Source organism: Oryctolagus cuniculus, chromosome X (assembly GCF_051225735.1).
Source record: "Oryctolagus cuniculus isolate XC-2025 breed Fujian yellow rabbit chromosome X, ASM5122573v1, whole genome shotgun sequence".
Lineage (NCBI taxonomy): Eukaryota > Metazoa > Chordata > Mammalia > Lagomorpha > Leporidae > Oryctolagus > Oryctolagus cuniculus.
In genome coordinates this window covers 3,326,501-3,354,147 of record NC_142888.1, presented here as the reverse complement: position 1 = coordinate 3,354,147, position 27,647 = coordinate 3,326,501, and the positions used below count along the sequence as shown (strand labels likewise).

Below are 27,647 nucleotides of genomic sequence, written 5' to 3'. Positions count from 1 at the left end.
TTCCTGTCACTACACACTTCCTTTCCCACAATGCCTCTACTTCCTGTCCCCATATACTTCCTGCCCCCTTAAAATTACTTCCTGTGTCAATGTCGCCTCAATTTCCTGTCCCCATATTTTTCCTGTGTCCATAAAGCCTCTACTTCCTGTCCCCATGTACTTTCTTCCCCCTTAAAGCTTTCACTTCCCGTCTCTATATACTCTCTGTCCCCATAAAACCTCTTATGTCCCTGTCTCCACAGATTTATTTTCTGTCCCCATCGTGCCTTACTTTCCCTCTCCATCAAGCCTCTACTTCTTGTGTTCATAAAACCTCCACTTCCTGTCTCCAGAAAGCCCCTACTTCCTTTTTCTTTGATAGAATTTCATGAATGACACTCAGAAGATTAGGGGTGGGGTGGAAATCATATTTTTGTTTTCACTAACCTGGAACAGCAACTTGGTATTTCCTTCCTCTTCTCTAGCAAGACTTCATAGATTCTCTAAGATTGGTAAAGTCCACAATGATGTGCCCCCAAACCCTTGTACCTACTGCTATCAATGCAGGAACATGTTTGTTTTAATTACCTATTTATAAACCTATACCTCAAGTTACACTGTAAGTTCCCTGACAGCAAAGATACTGCAGGAGCCCTTTCAGTCACCACTGGATTTCCAGGGCTTGACATAATAAATGTCCCAAAATATATACTTAATAATTATTTATTGGGTCAATCAAAAAGTGAAACTTATAAGTCATGAGAACACAAAACAGTGATCTATCCATAGCTAATAAAAGGACAAGTATGTAGGAGATACTGAACTTTTCATATGAGTGTAAAGCAATTCAGTTCACTGGGCATTTACTGTGACCTACTGTGGGTCACACTAACTTCTCATAAGAATTTCACTAATAAGAGAGGGTAAAGCCTGCAGAACTTCCCAAACACAGTACAGAATGAGATGCATAATACATGTGATAGATAATGTGGGAGAAAACGGCTATTAGAACTGGAGTTAGATAGCCTATTTCCAAATCCTGACCCTATGACGTATAGTAATAGAATGTTAAACAAGTTGTTAACTAAGCCTCAATATTCCTGTCTATAAAATAAGGCTGATGGCATCTTACAGAAAAGTTACAAAGAATAAATGCAGCCATTATGTGAAGACCTGGTACCATAACTGGTACTTTAAAGGATTGGATTTTTTCCCTCAAATGTGAAAATGTTATAATTGTAAACAGTCAGCAAATGGTGATGGTGAAAAGTAGGAATGTGATCCATGCTTTGCTACTCCTAAATCAATTTTACTTATGACTATGCTGGAACAAACTTTTACTATATCTGGAACAGATCAGAAGGAAGGTCCTAGGCTCAGCACTAGAAACAGAAACAAATACAATGGGAGTCACACCTGTAATGTTAAGTTTTCTAGCAGTCACATTTAAAAAAAAATTTTTTTTATCTAACTCAATATATTAAAAATGGTATTATTTCAATGTGTCATCAATATAAAAGCTTAATAATGAAAATATTTTACATTAATTTGTTATACTAAGTCTTTGAAACCAAGCGTGTATTTTATACTTAGAGCACATAACATTTCAATTCAGACTAATCACATTTCACATTATTTGGCTACTGCTGCCTGGATTGAACAGTGGCAGATGGATATAACCTGCTGAGATAATCTCACTAGGAAATCAATTTTATTTAGGTAGTGGATAAGAATTCAGCCTCTGCAACCAGACTGGGTTCAAATGCTGGTTTTGCCACTAACCAGGTCTGTAACCTTGGGAAACTAACTTCATTTCTCTGTGCCAGGCAATTTCTTCCTCTATTATGTGTAATAGCAGCATCAGCTTCCCATAGTTAGTGAGGATTAAATGAATTAATGTATGCAAAATGCTTAGAAAAACATCAGACACACAGTCAAGTGTTCATAAATGCTAGCTGGTATTATAGCTCTGGGAAGGGACAGAAAGGGTAGCAGGGAAGTAGAAAACCTATAAAGGATTAGAGGTTTGATTCTCCCCTTGCAATGTTATCCAACCTGATTCACGAACTCTGCTGTTCTCCCGGTCCAGGCCAGTGAGAGTGAGAATCCTGGTGCATAGTGTCCAGCATGAAATGGTTCTTGCAGAGTGGCAGACCCTCAAGCTTGCAATCTAGAGGCAACCTAAGGAGCTATGGTTCCAATTAGGAAGGCAAAGCTGGCCCAAATACCATTCTCCACAGCTTGGCAGGAAAAGCCATTTACAACAAACCAGACCATGTCTCCCATTTTCTGTCTTTGTTTCGCTCTTCAGACATTTGTATATTGTTCCAAACTTGGGAGAGGTGGCAGCAGCAACCGTTTCAAAAGGCAGAGCCAGGATCCAATGAAGACAGGCCAAACACACAAGTGCTCAGAAGCCAAAACACAAATCATGAAAATAAAGAAGAAATTAAGAGCAATAAAATTAACATCTGTCAAATACAGGCAATTACAACTTCCTGGAAATAACTTCTGATTCCTACAGACGATGAGCTATCTACATCTCCAAACCTCTGGCCGACTTTTCTTTTAAATCAGATTCAGATCCATCTATTTCTCTCCCTTAGCGTTATGGTATGGCTTCTACAGTACTGGTACATGTTGATGTAAATGCCCCCCTTTTTTTGACATTTTAATTCAACTATCACTGGCATACAGCAAAGTACACAATTCTTAAATATGTAGTTCACAGAATGTTTATATATACTAGTATGCACAGCCAGATTAACACCATTCAGGTCAAAATATGGGATATTTACAGACTCCCTGAGGCCCTACCCAAGAATACCTCCCTCCCAATGTAGCTACTCTTCTGACCTGCATCTCCATAGATGAACTTTGCCTGGTTTTGAACCTCATATAACTGATACACTTCCTTTCTCTGTTGCAAGTCCTCTGTCACGGACTTAGCACATTATAGCAGAGACACACAAGAAAAGTGAAGAATGGGAAGTGATGAAAGACACTAAATCTTTCTAACGCCAAAAATGGGCACCAGAAAAGCAGCCCTAGAGTGAATGGAGGGTCCGCAGCCATACCACCATGCTACACCCAGATCTTCGGACTCAAATGTCAGAGCACAACTGCTCTAGGTTGCCCCGTGCCCAGAATCCACTTTTATACTGTTTAGTGGGACATCATCCCACTGCTATCATGCAAGGCGCTGCATCATAACAAGAGTCAGCTTTATCTGGAGCATGACGAGGTCTTTCTTCCCACAGGGACATCTCTTTCAGTTGAAAGTACAGGCTAAGAGATGCAGTTAGCCTGGGTCTGAGGCCTAGATTTGCCACTTCCTAGCTGTATGACCTCAGGTACGTTTCTTCATTTCCCTGTTCCTCAGTTTCCTCATCTGAATAATGCAGAAAACAACAATACCCACTTTGTTAGGTGTTCCAAGGATTTAATGAAACCATGGCACTTTAAGAAAATTAGCTATTGTTATAATCTAGACAATATTCTTAATGCCTCCAGAGACACCCAGAGGGTAAATATAGAGCAACAAATGTGCTGTGTGAGCATAGAAATGCGTGCTCACAGGTACACACCAGTACAGAAACACATACAGACACATGCATCTGCATATGCACACAACAGTATGTGCACACATGCACATGCATATGCACATCTACACACATACATGCATGCATGTGCATGCACACACACACACACACAGCTTCAACTCCCCTTCTCAGGATATAGATGACAAAACAATTCTCTTAACCTCAGGAAGCTCCTGCTCATTAAAACCTAGAGGTAAAAGATCAAAGTAAAGGAAGTACAAGACAGGGAGAGGAACCTCATTCACAAGGAACGTATTTGCCGTAAGTAGGTCTGGTGAACTCAAATGTCTCACTCTCAGTGCATGCTGGGCTCACGTGCTCTGAGATGCACTCTATGAGCTGGAATTCAGAAAATGGCTATAAAATATTGGGGGAAGACATGACTCCTGTGCCACAAACTACGGTGTGTATTCATGACAGGAGAAAGAGGTGGATTACCCTCATTCTCATGAGAGCAAACACTAGGCTGAAAACCAAGTCATTGCAGAATACCATTTTGGATTTCTGTCTACCTCTAGAATTCCATGACATCTATGAAATGTCCCAGAACCCCAGGGCCAGAGAGAAATAGAGATGTGGCATAGGCAGCATCAAAGTGTTCTTGCCTGTTAAAGGACTATATCATGCTAACTCTGAAGAATTTTTTTCTAGACAGCAATGAACATTTTCAGAGATGCTATGATCATAATTTATCCTGCTAAAACATTTTCTAGTGTAATCACAAAGATCCTCTAACAGGTTTTTCCCCAACATCTCACACAGGAGGTTACCATGGGATGAAAATACACTGCTGTAATGTGTAAGAGTCAGAAGGAAATGACTCAAAACCTAATATTTTTTCCTTTAATTTATTTGATAGACAGAGTTAGACAGTGAGAGAGAGAGAGAGACAGAAAGAAAGATTTTCCCTCCGTTGGTTCACTCCCCAAATGGCTGTCATGGCCGGAGCTATGCCGATCAGAAGCCAGGAGCCAGGTACTTCTTCCTGGTCTCCCATATGGGTGCAGGGGCCCAAGCACTTGGGCCATCCTCCACTGCCCTTCCAGGCCACAGCAGAGAGCTGTGGAAGAGGAGCAACTGGGACTAGAACCGGCGCCCATATGGGATGCCAGTGCTTCAGGCCAAGGCTTTAACCCACTGTGCCACAGCGCCAGCCCCTCAGAATCTAATCTTGAATATCAGCTCAACCATGGGTGCTGGGAGATAGAGCAGTGACCAAGTTGAAAGATGTATGAAATCCCAGGATGGCCCACAATTCATTGCATGAAATAGGGAAAGACATTTATAAGCAAAAATAGTTATACTTCTTTAGAGAACACATAAACATGGGCCTTAAAGATTTTCAGATCTAGCTGTGTTTCTTATTATGATTTAAAAAGAAAAGCCCATAAAATTAGTTCTTTCTCCCTCCCCCCCTCCCCTGTGTGTGCATGTGCACGTGTGTGTATGTGGTCAAAGTCCAGACTATATTACTGACTCAAAACCTTGCTAATACTGTGTCTATTTATTCTCAAAGTGCCACTCAGCAAATGGTGGTATCCGCCAAAATTAGTTGGACTTCAGCCATTGCATGTATATAAAGATGATGAAATTTCATTTCCCTTTCCTCATCATTTAATGAGCTTACTGCCTCAAAGTACTCTAAAGTTCTCCAAAGTAGTTCTGTGGTTTATAAACACTCTAATCAAATCAGCAGTAAAAACTAAAATGCCCACCTGTCTATGGGGCTGCATAAGAATTTTGGTTGCATAAGAAGTATGAATCTGATTGCTATTTAATCCCTTTTTTTTAAAAAGGGGGTTAAAAGCCAATCAATGCCATGGGTGATACTTAATAGAATCGATTTCATCATATTAAAAAGATATGCCTGGGTCTGGCACTGTGGCACAGCTGGTTGAGATTTGTAGCACTGCCAAATCATATTTGGGCATCATTTTGAGTCCTGGCTGCTCTGCTTCCAATCCAGCTCCCTGGCTAGTGCACCTGGGAAGCAGTGGAAGATGGCACAAGTACCTGGACCCCTGCCACCCATGTGGGAGACCCAGAAGAAGCTCCTGGCTCCTGGTTTCTGCCTCCCCCAACACTGGCCATTGTGGCCCTCTGGGGAGTGAACTAATGGATGGAAGATCTGTCTCTCCTTCTCTCTCTGTAAGTCTGACTTCCAAAATAAATAAATCTTTAAAAAATAAAGGGATGTTGTAGAATATTTGGTGATACAGAAATATCTGCTCTATTAAATGAGAAATATCAATTTATAAAGCAATCTGCAGACTATAAGCCCATTTTGATTAAAAATATACCAAAAAAAAACCCTGAAGAATACACACCAGTATATTAAGAGTGATTTTTTCTGGAAAGCAGATTCAGAAATTATTATCTTGATGGTCTTAACTTTAAAGTATTATTCATTTAACAAGCCTCATGCTCCTACACTAAGATATATAGTAAAAACTGTAGCAAAACTTAGTTTTACTCAAGTGCTAACTCTTCCAAGAGGATAAAAATCTGTTAGGTCAAAAATCCTTCCCTAGAACAATTTGCAACTACATACAACGTGGATGAAGCTTGGAAACATGATACTAACAGGAAGAAGCTAGACACAGAACAATACAAACTGAATGATTCCATTTAACTAAAACACCAAGAGAGGCAAAAATAACACTATGATGGCAGGAGTTAATACAATAGTTATCCTGGGGATGCAGATACTTTTTTTTTGCATTATTTCCAGGGCATCTATTTGCAATTAGTGGGGAGGAGCTGGGAGACCTGAGCCTCCATCATCTTGTGTGGGCTGCCCAGCTGAGTGCTATTTAAAATAAATCTTACTTGCCCCATTTTAAGAGACAATCTGGTGGCCAAATGAAATGCTTGAGGTATCTGTGGGGCTCTGATCCACACCAGGACCAACAAATAGCACACAGCTGAAATGTCATCAATACAGTTAAGTCTGGATCCCAGCATTAACACCAGGAGGGAAGCATTTCCAAGTTCATTCTTCCCCACTCTTGGGCTCTGATTAGTTGGTTTTATCAAACACACACACACACATAAAAACTGAGGATGAAAACAATGAGTAAATGCTCCAGTTATAATGTTGTAAAAACACATCGAGAGCCAACAAGACCATTCTGAGTGATAACACTACACAAGGATCCCCAAACCCTTCTCAGCACCACTTCTGAACACTCTCATGCTTGGGACCAAAAGAAAATCTCCAGGAAGGAGAAAAATAGCAGGTCAGGAGGAGTAGGAAGAGCAAAAGGAAATGTGAATATAAGAAGGAAAAGGGGGCTGCTGGGTGCCTGTCCTCTACTAGGTGGGTTCTCAGTGTTGCCACACCAAATCTCTCCAAACACAGGACATCGGCATTGCCATCTCCATATTTGGGTAGGAAACATTAGGCATGTCCAATTAAAACAGTGCTTCCCCACCTTGTTTTCACATGAGATTTTCCTGATAGGCTTTAAAAAATTCCAATGTAGGGCTGGTGCTATGGAGCAGCAGGTTTAAGCCACCACCTGCAGCACAGGAATCCCATGTGGGTGCTGGTTCAAGTCCCAGCTGTTCCACATTCCAGTCCAGCTCCCTGCTAGTGGCCTGGAAAACATTGAAAATGGCCTGAGTACTTGGGCCCCTACATCCACGTGGGAGACTCAGAAGAAGTTCCTGGCTACTGGCTTTGGCCTGCCCCAGACCCAACCATTGAGGCCATTTGGGGAGTGAACCAGTGGATGGAAGCTTGCTCTTGCTTGCTCGCTCTGTCACTGTCTCTTTTCCTCTCTGTAACTCTGCCTTTCAAATAAATAAATAAATATTTTTTAAAAAGCACAAATTTAAAAAAAAGTTCTATTGTGATGTCCAGGCACACTCTATATAAATTCTTTCTGAATCTCTGTGGGTGGGTCACAGGCGCTGGCATTAAAACAAAAAACAAAAAACAAAAACAAAAACCTCCTGCTCCAGCTACACCGAATGTGCAGCTAAGGTTGCAGACAGATAATTTAGACCAGCACTTGTTAAACTGTATATTAAAAATTTGACTTTGATTCAGTAGGTCTGAGATAGTGCCTGAGAACATGATTCTGGTGCTCTTGGCCCCTGGACTACACTTGGACTAGTGAGACAGGGTGTAGACCACAGTCTGAAATTAATGAGTGTGTATTTCAGGAAGGGCCATGGATGTTCCAAAATGGATTTTTTTCTAGCCCCACAATCCACAATGGGATTCCAACTTTGTGTCTCCTTTGTACTAAAGCAGAAGTGCAGGCCTTCTTTTTTTCCTTCTTCTGCTTTAAAGAGAGCCCAGTGGAAGTGCAAGACAGCAAGTTTCTGTAACATCAAGCTGGAGAAAGCCAGCCAGCTCTCCCCACCAGCCCCATTAACCACCAGAGAGACTTGCTTTGCTCAGAGAGTAATGGCTCCCTGCAGTGCAGTGGTTTGTGAGGGCCTCCTATGCACTCCCCTATTTGACAAGATATTAGGCACAAGCCATGCCAGAGTGTGTGCATTAATGAGACCCACATGTAACTGCTTAAGAGTAAACACACACTTAATCCCATGTAGCTGAACGCTCTAACAAACGAATTAGCTGGTGGCATCCACTTAGGATATATGATCCAATTTATATTATGATTTCTTTCTAAGGGCTGAACTGATTTTGACACATATAAAAATGTGGTTTCAATCACCCACAATTGCACCATTTGAACAAGGGGGAGGGGAAAGGCTTTTAAAGGGCCCAGACCTGAGGGGAGCAAATAACAAGGTAGAATGAAGGAAATCGGTGCTGGGGCTGGGGTGGTGGGGAGGTGGGGGCCTTTAGCGGCACTGCTACTGCCATCAGGGAGCCCAGAAGGCTTTCATCTCTGCTTCTGGGTTCACTCAGAAGTGGGTCACTAATCAAACCTGTAGGTACAGCCTTGAGAGAGAGCTCGGGGAATTCCTCACCGCCTCCTCTCTGATTGTCTCCACCGCCATGGATGGTTCTGAGGCCTCAGAATGAATAGACACACAAGCTGTGAGGAGAGGGTAAGGCTCCAATAGGCCCAGGGTGATCGTCCTAAAACCAAATGAAGACTAACAGGCTTGCATGCTCAAAGAACAGCCCCTTCAGCCCCAGCCAATGATACCAAGATGAAGAACTGCTGCAATGCCACACATGGCTAGGAAATCCACACGTCTTTAGCAAGTATTTCTCAATGTAGTCCTTGATGTTTTCTCATTCCTTTGCATCTCCAGCTCTATAACACAGATAATATGATTAGCTCCTTTTTACATGTGAGGAAACAGAGGCACAGAGGCCAAAGTCACTCCGCTGGGTAATGGTGTTGATTCAGAGAGTGTGACTCCAGACACCAAGTACCCAAGGAATCACCAAGGCCGATACACTCCCTCAGCCTTTGCTGGCTCAGGCTGATTTTCAACAGAATGTCTAAAGCATAATGCTGCAATCTTAAGAACAAGCCACCCAACTGCTGAGATCTGGGTTGTACCCATGCCTTTTAAAAACTTATATTTACATCCTGGGGCCGGTGCTGTGGTGTAGCAGGTAAAGCCTCCACCTGTAGTGCCAAGCATCCCATATGGGTGACGGTTCAAGCCCCAGCTGCTCCACTTCCTATCCAGCTCTCTGCTATGGCCTGGGGAAGCAGTAGAAGATGGCCCAAGCCCATGGGCCCCTGCATCCATGTGGGAGACCCAGAGGAAGCTGCTGGCTCCTGGCTTCAGATCAGCACAGCTCTAGCCATTGCGGCCTATTGGGGAGTGAACCAGCAGATGGAATACCTCTCTCTCTCGGCCTCTGCTTCTCTGTAACTCTGCCTTTCAAATAAATAAATCTTAAAAAAAACTTAATCCTTAGGAGCAGAGACTTAGTACAGTGGTTAAGTTGCTGTTTGGGGCACCTGCATCCCACATCTGAGTGCCTGGTTCAAGTACCACCTCCTTTGCTTCTGATCCAGCTCCCTGCTAATGCACACAATGGAAGGTGATGGGTCAAGTATGTGGGTCCCTTCAACCCACGTGGGAGACCCAGATTGAGTTTCAGGCACGTATTTGTTTCTGTGTGTGTGTGTGTGTGTGTGTATGAGAGAAAGAGAGAGAGAGAGACATACGGAGACAGACAAACAGAAAGGGTTTCAAATAAAATGAAAATAAGTAAAAAATTTAAAACCCGAATTCCACAGCTATTCACAGAAGGGGCACCCTGTGCCGCACAGCTTGGCTATGCCTTTCCATCTGAGTTCAGGAAACGCAGAAATAATTGCTCTTCTTTTATGTGCTCGGCACTGGGCTAGTGATTTTTATGTATCTTATCCCAGTTTTTAAAAAGAAAAGAACAAGCACTCAGAAGCCATGTAATTTCGCAGTCGGCTATCCTGCTTGTGAATGAGGAGCATCTGGACCTCAATGTGGTGATTTTTCCTCACTCTACAGCTACTCTGTAATGATGCTAAATAATGACCTGAATTGTCTTCAGCACATTCCTTGAAGAGCATGAATCACTCATTGATTTTCTCAACAGAAATGTTCTTCTCCAGTCCAACCAAGTTCCTTGTGGCTCCTCAAACAGGCTGTGCCGAAGACTGCTATATATTAACTGTTTCCTTTTCTCCCCAGGCACCTGGCTTGGACCCATTTTCCGGACTCTTTTGCAGTTAAGCAGAGCCCTATGACTGAGTTCTGGCCAGGAGTGAGTGGATAGCAGTGATGTGTTTCGCCGTTAGGCCTGACCCATAAAAACTTTTGGCACAGTCCTTCCCTAATCCACAGGCCAGATTCAGATGTCCCAGTGAAGGACTCTAAGACGCTGGCAAAAGGCCCAAGGCAGAAGAACCCTGAGCACTGGAATGATTTTAAGGATCATAAAACTCCACTATCCACCCCGACCGGATGGTAACAGGACCAAAAAAGCCAGCTCGATTGTGTTACAGCACCAAGACTTCAGCACGTATTTGTCGTCACAGTTACCCTACCCTAACTAATACATGGATCACCCTCATTTCCCATGCCACTTTTACAAATCTTACCTCATGGTTAAGCTGGTGATTTTCCAAGGGTGGTCCCTGAAACAATAGCAGGATCTTGTTAGTAATGCAAATTCTAAGGCCTCACTCCAGACCTACTGCATCAAAGGTGGGGGGGGGGGGCTGGGCTAGTTTTTAACAAGCCCTCCAGGTGAGTCTGACCCACATTCAAGTTTCAGGACCACCGGCTTCAATAAGCTGAGAGATCCACTGAAGAAACGCATCAAGCTTTCTGCAAGCCTCATGCAATTTCTCCTTCTCTGATCTCTGCGCCATGCACTCACTTTGAACCTTAACTACACGTGGTCACTCCATCTCCCTTACCTATTGGTAAATGCTGCAAGGAAGGAAGAGAGGAGAGAAAAAAGGACAAAGGCAAGGGAGGAAGGGCTGTACTTATGCCACTGGACAGAGCAGGACAGACAAGCCACTGATCGGCCACAGTCAACAGATGGAATATGTCAAGTGTCAGAACTCGGTGCCTGGTCAGGCCATTGTTCAGCAAAATTCTTGTCTTCTCAGCACCTTGGTTTCTTTATAAAGCTGAGAAATAATGATACCTGCTTCATTGGGAGGTGATGAGAAATTAAAGAGATCATTGTGTACAGAGCTCCAAACAGCATGTGTGTGCAGAGTGATGACTAGGGAAGCTGCCTGACCTCTCTGGGGCTCGGCTTCCTCAACTGTAGGAAAAGGTGTTACAAACTGAGGTGATGAATGGTAGGCTGGATAAGGCATTGGCCTCCTAAGCCAGGGACTGTAGGTTCAAGTCCCATCTGGGGTGCCATTTATGTTACCAGGTGCTTATTAATAAATTTGGAATATTAATAAGCCTTGTGGGTTCCTGCCTAATATTCAGAGAAGAATACTGGCACAAATAAATGAGGCAGCATAAGTTTTAAGTTTTTTATGCATAGGGGAGTGAGGGCCCTACCTAAGAAAGAAAGGGAAATCTGGATTCATACCGAGCAGCAGGAGCCAGCCACATGGATGAGCATGTAGGCCAGGAGGCATGGGGCAGGTGGCCTGAAGGCCATGGACCCCGGAGGCACAGGGCAGCAAGGGCCCGCAATAGCGAAAGAGGCAAAAGGCCAAAAGAAGACTAGGCCCACCGTGTCCCAGGCCTTTAAGCCACTTCCAAAGGGAAGTGGTTAATTAGTCTGATTGGCAGGCAGGCGCACTGATGTGGCCAGGTAGGGGGATGAGCTCACACAGGGGGCATGGTGAAGGCATGGTCTTCCAGCTCACAAACCTAGTTCAATTTTATCCTATATGCTGGCCTACAACATTCACAGGAACTGACGTGACAAGGGGAGAACTGCGTCAAGGGCTCAGGGGCCCCCCTCCAGGGCCTGCCTCCTTTACATTACTAGGTCTTGCCTGGGCAGTGCAGAGTGAGAGAATGAAGATTTCCAGGAAACCAGGGTATAAGTCAGACAGCAGACAGTTCACAGCTGTGAGTGGCTGGGAGAGGAGTCACTGAGGACCTGGCCTTCTTTCAGACCTCGCGACCGGAACTGAAATTGTTCTATCCTCCACAGAGATGACTCTGGGAATGCATTTTTTAAAAGAAAATTGATTTATTTGAAAGGCATGGTAACATAGAGGAGGAGAGACAAAGAGTAAAAGAGATCTTCCATCCACTGGTTCACTCCCCAAATGGCTGCAATGGCAAGGCTGGGCCAGGCCAAAGCCAGAAGCCAGGAACTCCAACCTGGTCCCTTTAATGGGTGGCAGGGGACCAAGGACTTGGTCCATCTTCTGCTGTTTTCCCAGGCACATTATCAGGGAACCAGATTGGAAGTGGAACACTTGGGACTCAAACTGGAGCTCTGATATGTGCCACAACCCCAACCCCTTGGGAAAACATTTCTCTGGACTCCCCCTATCCATGATACATTTGTAACTAGACAACAATGACACCACCATTGTCTTTGATACAAAGAAATCTTTGTCCAACTTCAAAAAACTGCCCACAGCAGCTAGAGAGCAAAGGCTAAGCATAGCCCTGCTCAGACTTGTTATTAATGGGTCCCCAAAAGGAAAGTGGTTGCTCAGTTATGACCTCCTTCCAGCTCACCCCTTCCTGAACTGAGGCTAGAGAGACAGGAAGATGAGGAATTTCCTTCTCAGCCTTTTTCTTTTTGAAGATTAAAAGCAAATTTACAAGGGCAAGAAAACCCGCAATGTTTACCTGGGGTTAAGAGGCACTCAAGAGAAACGAGGAGTTTGGACATTTTCAACTTTACTGTTTCTTAGTCAACTGCTAGCCTCCATACATCCTTGAGGTTCATTTTTTCTCTTGGATTTTTTGTTGTTGTTGTCAACTCTCATAGAAATATGAACTGGTACACTTGTAAAAGCAGATGGCCTTCAACTCAGCCAGTCCATCCTTAGGTGCCTCTCCCCTGGAGCTTTCACACTCCTTGACCATGACACACAAAATGGGAGTAGTTAGTATTTCATTAAACTTACTACAGTTTTAACAGAGTGTCAGAGTAAGCTATGTTACCTTGAAATTGAAACAAGTGTAATGAAATAGTACTTTCACTTACTATGGGGAACATATTCTAATACATTCCAAGTCATTCAATCATTTTCCTTTTTTAAAATGTTAGTTGGCAACCCCTTCATTTGATCTCATGATCCATAAATAGGTTACAACACACTCTGTGAAAAACTCAAACATAGTAGTGTGTGCACCAAAGTGATATATGTTTGTTGTAGCAACAAAGGAAAGTCACAGAAAGGTACAGCCAGTATAAAATAATTTAAAACATGCACAGTATTACTCAGTGTTGCTTAAGAAGACATGCATATATATTAAAATATAAAGACATGTCTGGGAGGTATTCACACCAAATTTCAGGCTGTAGTGATGAAGGTGATGCTACAAGGAAGGGGGCTACACACAATTTTATATTTAATAGTTCAGTTCTTAATCCAGATGGTATTTCTTATATCATTCTATATCTTTTTCATAGATCTGAAATTTTTGTAATTGAAATAAATTCTTCCAAGCAACCTAACTCTTGGGGAAAGTTTTATTTCTTCTTTTTGGATTCAACAGGATAAACATTCTCTAGTCAGTTTTCATTAGAGAGCAAAAGGTGACCACATGCTCCATGACCTTTTTTCCCAATCTATCAATGGATGTCAACTCCAAAGGAAGACCAAGTACGTCTCTAGAAAGATGGGGACAGCATGCTACAATTTATCAATGGCCCTAGACAGATGTCAGCAATGGCAGAAGCCATTACTCCAGGGCAACTGCTTCTCAACACCTTCCCCAGGTCTAGAGGAGCCACAGAAACTAAGCCACAGAACCTGTGGCTTATCAGCACATCCCTGGCATCACACATGGCATCCAGTGCCTCGTTTGCAGACTCTTATTGGGACTCTCAACTCTCCCATCCCACTCAAATTCAGATCAGTGCTGGTTCACATTAATCCTCGTTGATTTGGCCTCTTCTACCTCTTCCATAAAGCACCAAGAAGAATGTTGGAGAACTAATAGAGGGTATTTCTGGCTAAAGACATCCTCAGTTTATAAATGGAGTGATTCATTTCTGACATTTCTGTCACTGGTGCTAGAATTAAAACGTTCTAGATTCACAGAATCTTCTAACTCGAAGAAGTCTTAGATCAGCACTTCTTGGATATTCACGCACAACTGAGTCCCCCTGGGGAACACGTTAAAGTGCAGCTTTGGATGCAAGGGGTCTGGGACAGTGCAGTGATGCTGGCCTGAGGACTACTCTGGGAATAGTGGGACCTTGGAGTGCCCTGCCCATCTCCTTTACAAATGAGAACATCATCTCCTTTAAGGGCTCTTTGGGACTTAAAAATAGGAGAGGGCATTTATTAGACAATTGCTGAACATTTTCTATGCTTTATTTAATCCTCATGATACTCCTATAATGTGGAAACTATCATTTTCTCTGTTTGACAGATAGAGAAACTGAAACTCAGAGTGGTGGTTGGGCAACTTAGCCAAACCTTGCAGGAAGCACTACTGGCTGATGAGGAAAATCTAAATGTCAGGTTGCCCCCATAAAGGTGACCTACAAGGATGCATGGGAGCTGATGCCTCCGACACTGAAAACTGGAACCTCCCTGGGAGAAGGCCAAAGGGTCTCATTGCTGTCTGGAGCTGGGCTCCTCTTCCCAGCCCAGGCAGCGGGGAGTGCTTCCTGACCCTTAGCTGAAGAGCCTGGCACCCAAGGAAATGGGCTATAGGAGGGAAGACAAATGGCTAGAAAAGAGGGAAACTATAATCTGCATGCATCAAAGTTGAGAAATGCATCAAAACCTTCAAGTGTGAAGAACTCAACTCTTCTAAAGGATGAAGGGACTTTTCTTCATGCTCTTAGATGGCAATATGTGTATGTATGTACATATGTATGTGTGCTTGGTGTTATCTTGAAGGAGTGCGGGCTTACACTAGCAGGAAAGTGAGGCCAATAAGAGCTCTTGAACCTCTTTTTTTAAAATGAAAACACAGCACAGTATGACAACTGGAGATACACACAAAGTGCCGCAAATCTCTCATCTGCACCCCACATAGCTCAAGCTCAAGGCTCACAGCACTTCTTTTGAGTGAATACCGGGCCTCGGAATCCTCAATGCATTGCTTCTGAAATGCGCTGAGCCACTTTCCAATGATGAAGACTGGCGTGCAACTGAAAACCTGCCTGCCATCTCTGTGGAGACACTGAGCTTCCTCTGAGCATCGCAAGACTAGGTTTCTAGTCCTGGGTTGGCCAGGCAATAATTTTGTGACTTTGGACCAAGCATTTGGCCTCTTAAGTCTTTAGTTTTCTCACTTGTCAAATAGGAGAACTTTGGAAGAACTCTGGGGCTACAGGGGTGTTTCTGGCATTGAGGCGATTCTGTTGGCCTTCCTGGATTGCAGCAGGTTTTCCTGGCCTCCTCTGTTGGTTTGCCCTGCAGGGCAGCGGGCACCCAGGCACTCAGCTGGCTGTTCCATTCAGATGTCTGAAGAAGTACAAGTCAGGATGCACACAGTCACAGCTGCTCCCCCAAAATGGGATACAATTGCAGGGAAGAGGTGACTTGATTTTTTTCATTTTTGGCCTAAATATTTACAGAGGATCTCCTGGCAAAACGACTGCAGCATATAATCAGAGAGAGATAATCACTAAAATTGTATTTTCATGGCAGTTTCTAAATAGCCAAATATATTCATGAGCTAAGTGTCCAGACAGAAATCATTTCCAGACCTTTGTTCCCACAGCCAGTGTCCAGGATGCCTGGAAGAAACACATGCCCAGTAGCACCCCAGGAGCAGGGATAAAGAGGACAGGGTTGTTTCCTTTCCCTTTGAGGAAACTCCAGTATCCGTAGTTTCTCCATGAGGAGAACAGTAAAACTGGGTCTACATTTTTCCCTTCAGTTTAATTCAACAAGCTGTCCTCTCGATTTGGGAGAACGCCCTCCACCCCTCACCGACACCTCACGGGTACAACCTGAGAGGTACAACCTTGGCTTGGATTCATTACCCAGCCTCAACTTTTTAAAGCTTTGTGAAGACTTTTTTCAAATGCTATCTTTTGAATGATGAAACTGTATTGTCAAGGCGCTGGCTTTGTTTCCCCAATGAGAACAAAGTGCTGGCTTTTTCACATTAAGGTAGCTCCTCACGAGTGGGCACTTGTGTATTTGATACCAAGGATTCCAGCAGCTTCCAAGCACATGAGCAAAACAGTGTGGCCTGCTGCAGGCAGCATGAGGCCCACAAAAACCCAGCCAGTTTAGCACACAGGCTTGAGCCACAGAGTCTGTGGTTCCCCAGCTGAGGACAGAGACTGACACGTCCAAGACGGATCAGAAACAATGGCCAGTGGACCCCCCTCCCCGCTGCCAACGCCAACCAGATCAATCCTAGTGGACTCTTCCTAACTCCCTCACACCAGCTTGCTCATCTGCGAGCTGCTAATTCTTGTGCTGCTACTTGCCTGACCCCACTCAACTGCCAGGCTTCAGCCACGCCTGCACTGTGACCTTTCTCTGCTTAGGAAATCAGTGGGAGGCAGGGCTTTCCCATACCCTGTCCTTGAGCTCTTGCCTGCCTTCCTCAGGCCACCAAAGGCAGGTGAGGAGCTAATTAGACCCTGTAGGAGGAGTTTCATTGCTAGGGAAACCGATCAGCTTGAGAGCTCTGGGGAGAAACATCCGTCCCAGCGCACAGGACAAACGGAGCTTGGAGAGTGGCTTTTCCACTAAACATTCCTCCCCTCTCTGCTTTGCTCCCCACTGACCCCCGCCCGGTGCCATATCTCTCCGTGGGTTCCCCTTAGCAACTGTCCTTCTGAAAAGCCTTCAGTCCCTCCCACACCCCGGTGGGCACTCCCTCCTCCTCCTGGCCTCTCTTTGAACCTGCGGTTCTGATGACTTTTGACCCTGGCTGTGCATCAGAATCATCTGGGAAGCTTCTTTTCTAAACAAAACAAACACCTGAGCCTACTCTGCTGCTCCCCACCCCACCCCACCCAAGATGCGGAATGAATTGGCCAAATCCACTGCAGGTGGCTCCAGGGTGTAGTCAAGGCTGAACACCACTGAGCTATTCCCTCTGCCTGGCACACACAAGCCCATTGCCCGGCACACACAAGCCCACTGCCCTGCCTTCCTTCACTAGCCAACCTTTCATATGCCTTCTTTCAGGTCTCAGCTTCTTTCTGGAAGCCTCTCTAGCTCCCGTGGACTGGCTTAGGCCTCTGGTTATGAACTCCCACAGCAGTCCTACTCGCCTTCATGTAGTTCCAGTAGAAATTGTTCATTCACTTGCCTGTCCTCCGACAGATGCCAGTGCCAAGAAGGCAGGGGTTGCCTTTGCTATTGTTTGCCATCACAGGCCCCATGCCCAAGCTAATGCCTGGCCCAGGATAGATGCTTCATAAAAGAAAAAAAAAAAAAACTTTGAGTTGAATAACTGCTCTTGGCATATTCAGCACCACAGGACACACTTGTAGCAATTTTTAAATCAAACATCTTCCAACTCCCAGTAAAATACCTTGTTCCTCCTTATGGTGACCGAGAGGACGAGTTTCCAGTCAGCTTTTTTGCAGGGGGGTGGGGGGGAAGGGACAAAGATTGACTAGTTTTTGCAAAACCATCTGCCTTTACTCTGGGTGTGTGCTGGACCACATTTCCCAGCGCCCCTGTGTCTAGCTGTGGCCATGAACTGAGACTGTGCAGCGGAATGTGGGTGAAAGTCTCCACTGCCATTTCCAGGCCTGGCCCATAAAAGCCACCTTCACATTCTGGCACAGTCACTCACTCTCAGCGTGGACTGCTGGCTGCGTCCGAGGATCCAGTGGAGAACTCCAAGGCCCTGAGAGAGGGCGGGCCCACAAGATCAAAGAAGCTGGTCCTTGAGTGACCACGTGTAGCACAGCAACCTCCTCTACAACCTGCCAACTGACACTGGACTGTGGTCTAAGAAGACGACTTGCATTGGGTTAAGCCACTGAGGTCTGGGAGGTGTTGTAGTAGTTAGCTTACTAGGGATAATATATGAATGCACTTGAAAAAGTTCATGGAAAACAAAATTAATAGATAAGTTTATTTTGGTCCAAAAAGTTTGAAATACATGCACATGAGAAGGTCTTCCAAACACTTCATGAGAATGTGTATTATGAAAAAACTGCACATGGATTTCAATTTTTTTTCACCCTAATAAACAAAATTCTATTTTTTCACAAACTCTGAAGTTCCCTCACATTTTTAATTGTAACATTTTACCAAACTTCAACACATGTGTAATTTATAAATCAAAGGTCAAAGTGAAGAAAAATTACCTCCATCCACTCCTGACTTCTATTTTGATGCACATGGTTTCTTCCTCCAAGAAACATGTGAATGGGTTCAGTATACCTTATTTCACTACTTCCAGCTTAGCCGAGTGTTGCCTGATCCTAAAAAAAGTGGAGGTATCTTTTCAGGTGCCAGTTGGCATCCATCTCCTTTTACCTATTACCTGTCCTTTGGGCATCCAGGAAGGAGCCTGCTCTGTGTATGAAACAAACCTTCTCTGATCCATTGGACCACTGGACAAGAGATTTTTCATTCTCTCTAACCAGTCACACCAAAGAAGAGAAAGGCTAGGCTTCCCACTGGACAACCACATCCTTGCCATCCATGAACCTAAGATGCACAGGCACAGTGACTACTCCTAGGCCCAGAACTCGATTCAAGTAATACACTATTTTTTGGACAAAATCAAAGAGAATTCGCGTGCTTTTATGAAAGAAAGCAAGAGCAACATTTGAAGGAGTTCAAAGCAGAATGAAACCTGTATATTTTCTGAAATTGTTAAACTACAATAAAACTTTAACACCAATCTGTTCTTTGAACTGAATTCACATTTTTATTTATTACAAGTCTCTGGCTCCTACTGTTGCCCCCTCTTCAACTTCTACCTTTATCACTTCCTTTAGGAAGAAAGGAAAGAAACCAACATGTCATGAAAGTATTGGAGGAACACTCTCTCCGCAAATCTATATCTCTGTGTACGCATCCAGTAAAATAAAAATACCACTCAACAATTAATGGTTTAAGATCATCCTTTCCAAAAGGGATTAATGATTTACCAAATATTTATTTCCCTCCATGCAAGGCTTCACAGGAAATACCAAAATAATTGAACCAGGTGCTACTCTCCAAGGGCTGACTATCTGGATGGAGGGAGTTGTGTTTAAAGCACAATTAGCTCTAATAAAAGATTAAATATGGAAAACTTCACAAAAGGTGGCAGAGAGAAAATGATATAAAAAGATACAGGAATAGTAGATTGCTCCCAAATGGGAAAATATATTCATTCATTTGCTTATTTATTCAACAAATATTTACTTAACATCTATTATATGCCACACATTGTACTTGGTGCTGTGCAGACAACAGTGAGCAAGACACATACTCAGGCACAGCTTTATAGAGGAAGTGGTTTGTGACATGGGCCAATTGCTATGAGTAGATGTAAGATACGATAATAATAACACAGAGCCAGGATTATCTTCCCTGAGTATTCTAGCTCCATGGGCCTCCTCGTCCTTATCTACTACACTCGAAATTATGGATAGTCTTGAATACCCAAGCAGTTTTTGCCATGATGTGAGCCACCTCTGCTTAGGATGAAGACACTTAAATGAAACCTGGAGCCCAAAGTTGCCAGGGATGTAAGCTAGGGGAGGCATTCTACCCCAAGTTCAGGTCAGTTCAATAAAATAGGAGAAAATCATTCTATGTGCCCAAGGATATAAAGGATAAAGGTCTCAGTTGGTACTACCAGGATCATGGAAATCCATACCAGGGGATACTTACAGTGAAATTGTAACACCCCTTTGTCATTTTTGTAATTAAAGCCTCATGGAAAGGGTTCCCAAATGGAAAGGAGAGATTTTTCTAACCTGATTTGATATCCAACTCAGGATTCTGCTTTAAAGGTAATACCCTCTTCGGTGTGCCAGATACCTCTCCACCACTACACACACCACTCTCCCCACTCTTCATGGGACAGATGAATAATTAGATCCCAGAAAACATCTCACTGCACTGTTGAGTTTAGGAACAAGCATGGCTTTCCAATCATGGCCAGACACCACACAAATAATAGACTATAAAACGAAGGGTCCAATTAGAGAGAACTGGCAACCACAAGGCTTTAGCTTGGGCCATTGTTTGGAGAAAAACCTATAAGAAGTGGTCCCAGATGAGACAGCAGCTAACCTAGCTGAACAGCTGGTTTGTATTCCCCACAGATACAAAACCGACAGCCCACCAAACACTCCTGGGGTTCATATTTCATAGGCATCCCTCAAAAGAAGGTCAAAATAAAAAAAAATCCTAGTATTAGCCAGGGTCACAGATCCAGGAGGACCACTGGTCTCTGGAAAATGGTTTGGCCTCAAGCAGCCAAAGGAAATGAACTTGGGGCCTGAAGATGGCATTGCCAGGCTGGGCACTGCTGAGATCCATTGATGTCTACTCCCACAAGAACTTACTGCCCCTGCCTTTCCTACCTTTGGTCTTCATGAGATCATAACAGATCAACATATATAACCTACTTCTCTGAAGTTTAAGCACAGAGTTAGCAAATGACCCACCAATGCCACCCCTGGCTATATATCAGAAATAAATGAAAAATGTGTTCACACAAAAATGTGTCCACAAATGGTCATAGCAACATTATTGATACTAGATTAAATGTCCATCAATGGATGAATAGATAAATAAAATGTGGTCTATCCGTACAATGGAATGTAATTCATCCATTAAAAAATGAAGTACTGATGCATTCTACTACACAGATGAATTTTGAAAATGCCATGATAAGGCAAAGCAGTTAGACACAAATGTCAGGTTTGGTGTGATTTCATTTATATAAAATGTCCACAATTTGAAAAGTATATAGTATATCAGTTGTTGCCAGGTTCTGGGGGAAAGGGTAAGAAATGGGGAATGACTGCCAATGGGTGTGGGGCTTCTTTTGGAGGTGCTGAAAATGTTTAAAAATTGATTATAGTGATAGCTAAACAACTCTGAGAATACACTATAAACCACTGAAGTTCACACTTGACATGAGTGATCCGCATCTCAATGAATCTATAATGTTACCATGAAAAATAAGTCCTTTACTTAATAAATGTTTAGCACCCAGTTAACCAAAAGCACATGGAGGAGAGGCAGAAAGGAAAATGTGTACAACCTGAATCTAACCATGAGAAAATTCAAAATAAGGAAAATTCTACAAAGTAATGGGCCTGTACTCTTTAAAAATGTCAGTGTCATAAAGGGAAATGTCGGTGTCATGAAAGGGCTCTTTGTATTATTCTTGCAATTTTTCTGGAGGTTTGAAATGTTATCAACATTTAAAATTACTAAATTAAAGAGAAGGAAAAAGAAAGAGCAAGGGGAAGACCTGGCAGTGACAGCAAAGGCCTCTAGGTATTCAACAATGTCCAGACTCTCACCCTGTTTAACAGTTGTGGCTTCTTTTAATGAGTTCCCCAGCCATCAGCCATGCTAATGAAAGGGAGTCGGGTGAAGGGGAGAAATCAGCACGTGCTGCAGGCTGGCTACAGTAGCAGGCATGGAGAGAGGGCATTGGGCCCAAGGGTTCCTCCTCCAAACAGCAATGGTAAAAAGCTCCAAGATGCCACCTGGAAAACCTTCCTTCTCACCACCAACACTCAGAATGATCCCACAGGCAGAAAAACTGCAGGACCTTCACACCATTATTAATGCTAAGAGCAACTCAGCAATAATCTGACCCCAGGATCAGAGCCAACATTTTACCATGGGCCACAGCTCAAAGAGGGCAGTAGCGTCTCTTTGCACCATTCTTTTATAATGCACGGAGCCAGCATTTGGCAGATATCCCCAGTGCAGGAACAGCCGGCCACAGGGTTGTAATGGCTCGCTTTCTCCTTCATCAAGCATTGGTTTATTTTTCTCATCTTAAGTCTTGATTCTTATGACACATGTTCAACAGGTGATAAGATGACTCTGTATTTGTGTCTCAAAAAGCAGGGTAAAATTAGAAGACTGGCCTAATAACCAATAAAGCTTCCCTTCTCCAATTGCGCTGAAGGCCTTACTGAATTTTGATTCCCAGCAAGGGGCTTCAGATGCCTTGGAATTGCCCACAGGAACACTTGATGTTACCATGAACTAAATCAAAGGGAATTAAACATGAAAGCACTTAGATAATATTGCAGGTCTATGGTGGTATGATCTGTTGGATGCAAACACACACACACACACACACACACACACACAATACCCACAGGCAGATGCATCTTTTCCTTAACAGACTTCATCATCCCTTCTTTAGGAACTTCTCCCATAATAAGGATGCTGATAACCTAGGATAACATTAGGAGCCACTTGCAGTCCCTTCTTTTGGAAACCTATGAAAATCTCTATAGAATCCCAGAAGTGTGTGCATCTTGGTTACTACTATTTCCTTATGTCTACGTTGGTCACTTACATTCTCAATGCCTGAAACAGTGCTTGATCCACAGCAGGTACTGAAATATTTGAAAAATAACCATTTTAGTTAAAATTCAAGAGTAGATGAGGGAACAGGCATAAGCTTTGTTTGTAGCTAGCTCGGGCCTAATGTATTTGGCTTATACATGCATGCATATACATACACACACACACACACACACACACATGAATTCAAGGGCAGAAGGGCAACTGAAAGGCTTGAATCCAGGAAGTTCCAAAACAGTATTAACCCACTGTCCAAGCCAAGATTCATTTTTTAAAATATTTATTTGAAAGTCAGAGTTACACACAGAGAGAAGGAGAGGCAGAGAAAGAGAGAGGTCTTCCATCCGCTGGTTCACTTCCCAATTGGCCGCAACAGCCAGAGCTGCGCCGATCTGAAGCCAGGAGCCGGGAGCTTCTTCCAGGTCTCCCACACAGGTGGAGGGGCCCAAGGACTTGGGCCATCTTCTACTGCTTTCCCAGGCCATAGCAGAGAGCTGGATCAGAAGTGGAGCAGCCAGGATTTGAACCGGCGCCCACATGGATGCTGGCACTGCAGGTGGCAGCTTTACTTGGTATGCCACAGAGCTGGCTCCCAAAGTCGAGATTCTTAAGCTGGGTCTCACCTACCATTGGGGTCCCCAAAGGCTTTCTGAAAATATGTTGGCAAACAGATAGCTTTAAGGAATTCCTTTTCCAGATCTTCTATTTCTCCGAAAGCTGACCTGCCAGCTCTGTGATCTGCCTCTCTGTATTCCCCATTCACAGCGCTTCCCTACCCCTTTAGTAAAGAAAGTTATATTAACTATCCATCCTCAATCTTGCCAGGGGGCATTATCCCAAGGAGGGCCCCAAGGAAAGGGGTCATTTGTGGTAGCATCAGTTTAGGGAGAGAATCCCAGGGATATAGCAAAGAACATATTCATAAGAATTCTTAAAGGCTATGGTCTTGTATGTATTTTATTTAAGCAACAAATTCATAGCACAGCGTTTTACCTTACATGAGGAGACATCAAAATATGATGGAATGTGTAATTAAATTATAAATGCATTTTGCTGCAAAAAAAAAGAAACCTCAGGAACAGTTTTTTTTTTTTTTCAGAATATACATTCCCATGAACTTTTTAAAGACCCTGTACATATCTACCTACCCAGCTTACTCAAAAAAGAAAGTTAACATTTTATACTGACTAAACACAAGTCTAGTGTGGTTGATGGCTTCACAATAAGAAATGACTTCTTCAGTTAGGTCATATAACCTAAACTAATAATTTTTTTTTCATAATTTGGAAGGCTTGGGGCTGGCGCTGTGGCATAGTGGGTAAAGCTGCCACCTGCAATGCTGGCATCCCATATGGTCACCGGTTCAAGTCCCGGCTGCTCCACTTCCGATCCAGCTCTCTGGTATGGCCTGGGAAAGCAGTAGGGCCCTTTCACCCATGTGGGAGACCTGGAAGAAGCTCCTGGCTCCTGGCTTCAGAATGGCGCAGCTCCGGCCATTGCGGCCAACTGGGGAGTGAACCAGAGTGAACCAATGGATGGAAGACCTCTCTCTCTCTCTCTCTCTCTCTCTCTCTGCCTCTTCTTCTCTTTCTGTGTAACTCTTTTGAGTAAATAAATAAATCTTAAAATAAATTAATTAATTGAAAGGCTTTAATGAAGACATATTCAAAGCATATATGTGATGCCCACCAGTGCTTCTCAGACTTTATAGTGCACGTGAATCACCTGGCGATCTCAAGAAAATGCTGATTCTGATTTAATGGGGTTGGGGAGTGACCCAAGTTTCGTGAGAGCTCCCAGCGGAGGCTGATGTTGCTGGCCCATGCCTCATACACTGGGTAGCATGAATATGTAAAGTGCTGGGAAATATACTTTTGCAAATGAATTAAACTTAGGACTCAAAAAGTTCAGACATCAAATGTAAAAGCTACATAGGGCTGAATAATTTTTTTAGGAAGTACTCCAACACGAAACGTTGGAGGATCTCCAATTGCACCGCCACTGGCAGTCTCAAGTCGAGAGGTTTGCATCCACCTCTGCTGTCTGTAAAGACCGGAACTGACATTGACTCCCAGAGGAATTTAGTTCTTTCCCAGCCCTTCACGCAGCTTGTGCTTTTAGTGGCAGAGACTCAATGGCCCCAACCTTCAGCTGTGGGAGTCATAGCTATAGCTACTGAATGCACAAAGCCCAGTTGACTGGCAGAGGTGAGTAACCAGTCCTGCAAATAGTTGGCAAAGCGCTGGGGTTCCTGATTCAAGGATAAATGGCTCATAAACAGAATCGCAATAACAGCTGACATGAATTGGCACATGTTGACGTGCACATTTGGGCAGAGAGGGCCCACGAACACGTGTTTCTGCAGGTGCTGAAATGTGGACCTATGTGTCTTGGCAAAATTCTAAGCAAAATCACTAAGGTGTCCAAGTGTGTGCTCACTCCCAACTCCCTATCAGCACCCCTTCTCCTTCCAGGCTCCCCATCAAAGTGGATTTGGTCTACATTCCAGATAGTCTACCCTGAATCCCCAGCACCCATACCACTTCTCTTTTAAATAATTTTAAATAGAAAAAATTGTATTTAAACATGTATCTTCGAATCTTCTGAATTAACAAAGAAAACCTGTTCAGGTATATGCTCACTTCAGGGAGATGGAAATCAGAGAAAATTCTCTCAGCAGGTCAGCCAGAGGGAGCATGCTAAGCAATAGGAAGTTATAGACAGCAGATTCATCTCAAATCCAGAATTTCTTTCAGACCAGCAAATAGCCCCTTTTATAACAGGAAGATGGGTTGGTAATTCCAGATCCCCAGTCCACTACCACGAGGGGCCACTTGTAAAGCAGGCACATTCATGCAGCCTCCTTTGGCGTGGGACTGTGACAGGTATTGACCGCTGTCTTGAAAGTGCTTTGACACCCCTAGATGAAAGAAACTAACAACTAACTATGCTTTCTCACTAGGAGGTACCCCATTCACTCATGCTGGAGGAAGAAGTCCAGCTAGGATTACTGGGAGCCCAAGATCCAGAAAGCAGATGAGAGAGCTGAGCTGGTCATGGACGGTCCCAAGCCTTTGAAACACATGACATTCCCCTGCAACTGTGCACTCAGCAAACTGCAGAAGGTTAGAGCTGAAAGGAAACTTAGCAATTATCTAATGTTCCAAATTACTTTTATTACAGTGAAGAGGAAACTGAGCACTAAAGAGGTAAAATAATCTGTCATGTAGTTGAGCAGCGAACGGAGCAAAGTCATCACCCTGGAGATCTTCTGCCACGCAGCTCACCCCATGATGCTTGCTCGCTCAGGCTGAGGTTAGTAGATGAGTGGACAGGAAAGCGCAGTCTGCCTTGTGCACAGACACACACAGTGAAACCACAGCAGAACGCGTCTCCTTCCTTTGGGCTAACCAAGCCCCATACGTGAGCCTGAGGAGATGTCAGAGGTGAGGACAACTTCTGTGTGTGCTGGTAGATGTCTAATAGACCACTTACGTGGGCAGGAGCCTGACTCTAGAATTTGCACATTTCTGTGGTGTAAATGCTCTCCTCTGGGCACACTGCAAGGTGCCAACTGCTGCTGGGGGAGGGATACATGCAATCAGCTCCCATGAACTGGCACCACCCGGCTCGAGCACACCACTGCCATTTCTGACAGGTCCAAATCACTTGGATTGGAGGAGGAAATGGCTACCCGCCTCACAAGAAGAAAGCCCCAGGTTTGTGGGGAAATGTTAGCAGTACATGCCTTCACTCGCTGAACACTAAAGGCTCCAGTTCTCATCCATGTCCATGGGAACTAGAGAAAATAAAAGTTTGGAGAGGCCACTTGGTCCATCGTACCTGTACCTCGGGGCAGCGTCTTCCCTAATCAGTTCCAGACAAGAGCACTGAGCGGTGGAATTCACATTCCCTATCTTAATGCTCTGGGCAACCAAACATTCCTTTCCCAGCAGCAATGGGATCCAAACTTCACCTCAGTGTTCTCGCACTCAGAAAAGCTCCAAAGCGGGGGGCCGCAACTCATCATGGAAAGCCCTTAGCCTGTGCTTTCTTTTTGCCAAACATTGATTAGCTAATGGAGAAAAACCTGGTGTATAAACAAAGGTGGCTGATGACATCCAACACTCTGGGGCAATTCCTCGACATCGTTCTGACAGCTAACAAATAGAACTAGCTCTTAGGGAGTGTGTTTAAAGAACAGCTGGAATATGTAACAGACATTTTTCTGTGAGTTTGACAGGCTGAGCTGCATCATAGTTGAGCTACACAAACTGGACATTGATCAGAATGAACCCTTCCATTCTCGGAAGGTTGCCAAGAGGCTTTTGGAGACAAGGGAATCCCGGGAACTCAGTTTCAGAAATGGAGAATAAATACCAGACAGGTCATATGCAGAACTGATTTAAAGAGAAAGACCTACAAATGCCAATCTCTCAGCTTTCTCCCTGGTTTCTGGAGCCTATGACCAGCTCCACCAAAGTAACATAAGCACAACCCTTTCTAGAGGGTCACATTGCTGTATGTTGCCTCTTGGTCTTTAGCCTCTTCCTGCTCCCTGCCAACACACACACATACACACACTCTTGATAATGTCAACGGATGTATGTTCCTAAAAGACACAGAAGGTACAAGTGGCTGGTGCTGTAGCATAGTAGGCTAGGCCTCCGCCTGTGATACTGGCATCCCATATGGGAGCCAGTTCATGTCCCAGCTGCTCCATTTCTGATCCAGCTCTCTGCTATGGCCTGGGAGAGCAGTAGAAGATGGCCTAAGTCCTTGGGCCCCTCACCCACGTGGGCGACCCGGAAGATGCTCCTGGCTCCTGGCTTTAGATCGGCGCACCTCCGGCCTTTGCAGACATTTGGGAAGTGAACCAGTGGAAGGAAGACCTTTCTCTCTGTCTCTCCCTCTGTCTGTCTGTAACTCTACCTCTCAAATAAATAAGTAAAATCTTTAAAAAATAAAAATAAAACAGAATGTACAAGACACTTTGCCTTATACAAGGATTCACTTT

General features: G+C 44.0%; 1 protein-coding gene and 1 long non-coding RNA gene across 3 annotated transcripts in view; both read right to left on the bottom strand.

Moving 5' to 3' along the window:
- The window catches only part of NHS (NHS actin remodeling regulator), a 379,159-nt gene that overhangs the window by 296,229 nt on the left and 55,283 nt on the right, over positions 1 to 27,647 (bottom strand). The window lies entirely within an intron of this gene.
- Positions 10,002 to 16,966, bottom strand: LOC149119531 (uncharacterized). Its single transcript, XR_016227657.1, has 2 exons — positions 11,575 to 16,966; positions 10,002 to 10,648 (listed from the first exon to the last, which is right to left on the bottom strand). It is a non-coding gene; the product is annotated as an uncharacterized LOC149119531 (long non-coding RNA).